At 34.3% G+C, this 1435-nt stretch overlaps 1 long non-coding RNA gene across 1 annotated transcript in view; it reads left to right on the top strand.

The window, feature by feature from the left end:
* The first annotated feature begins 279 nt into the window (after window positions 1-279).
* LOC144965336 (uncharacterized) overlaps window positions 280-1435 on the top strand; it is a 2212-nt gene continuing 1056 nt past the window's right edge. Inside the window, exons 1-2 of the long non-coding RNA XR_013644002.1 lie at window positions 280-362; window positions 921-1171. This is a non-coding gene — a long non-coding RNA (uncharacterized LOC144965336). The remainder of the gene's footprint in view (window positions 363-920; window positions 1172-1435) is intronic.

Here is a 1435-nt window from a genome sequence, read left to right as displayed (position 1 = left end):
CAGACGACCAAGAGCGAACGAAAACATCAAAAAACAAATCTGTAAAATATTCCAAAACAACAATTTAAAAATCACGATAGAAGCAAACAAAAAAACAGTTGACTTCCTCGACATCACATTCGACATAAAATCCAATTCATTCCAACCGTTCAGAAAACCAAACAACACCATTAGCTACATTAATAAAAACAGCAACCACCCCCGTCCCGTCATTGAAAACATACCAAAAAACATTGCACTGAGGGTGAGCAAACTTTCGGAAAACAGAGAGATATTCAACGTCGCAGCCACCCCCTACAAAGAAGCACTCACAAAAAGTGGATACAACACACCATTTGTATACACAGACGCCTCCCTCTCATGTAAACCCCAACACACAAGTGAAGAACATAAAACAAGAAAACGACACATAACTTGGTTCAACCCACCTTTCGACATAAACGTCAGCACAAACATAGGACAGCAGTTCCTGAAACTAATTGATACACACTTTCCAAAAAACCACAAGCTACATAAAATTATCAACAGGAATACCATAAAAATAAGTTACTCGTGTATGCGCAACATAGAACAAATAATTTCAAGCCACAACAAAAAAATATTAATAAACCACCGACAAGAGCAAAACCCACCCACTAGAAAATGCAACTGCAGAAATAAAGAACATTGCCCGCTAAACAAACAATGCTTAGAATCAAGTTTAATTTACCAAGCCACAGTCACAGAAACTAAAACAAACAAGCAAGAAAAATATGTAGGACTAACAGAAAATAATTTCAAAACAAGATACAACCTCCACACCTCAACATTTAGAAACACTAACAAAAAAACATCCACAAAACTCAGCGAACATATTTGGAAATTAAAAGACAACAAAATAGACCACAACATTTCATGGAAAATTTTATCTAAAGCAACAGGATACACACCAACATCAAAACAATGTAGCTTATGCCTGGAAGAAAAATATACCATAATCAAACAACCTCATGAAGCCACACTCAACATGAAAAATGAGATCTACGGAAAGTGTCCCCATCGGCGCAAATTCCTCTTAATTAACTTCAAACCGGAACCACTTCAAGAAACAACAACAGTCAACAAAACAACTCAGTCCTGAAGATGGCAAATTAAGCCTGAAACATCGATGTAGACTGCCCCAAACATTGTGGTAAATATTTTAAATAATATATATATATATATAAAATATATATATATATATATATATATATATATATATATATATATATATATATATATATATAAACCAGTTAACCACCGTACTGTGGAAAAACACGTAATCAAAAATTTGACCAGAAAACTCGTCCTTCGAAAATCTATCGGTTTAAATTACCCTAATCTTGGGAAAAAATCTCATACTAGGAACTTTCAGGATTATTTAAATCGATCGATATTTGAAGGACGGCTTTTCTGG

This window comes from Berghia stephanieae, chromosome 1 (genome assembly GCF_034508935.2).
Source record: "Berghia stephanieae isolate SIO BIC M18660-M18661 chromosome 1, UCSD_Bste_1.3, whole genome shotgun sequence".
Classification (NCBI taxonomy): domain Eukaryota; kingdom Metazoa; phylum Mollusca; class Gastropoda; order Nudibranchia; family Aeolidiidae; genus Berghia; species Berghia stephanieae.
This window is presented reverse-complemented; position numbering and strand designations above follow the sequence as displayed.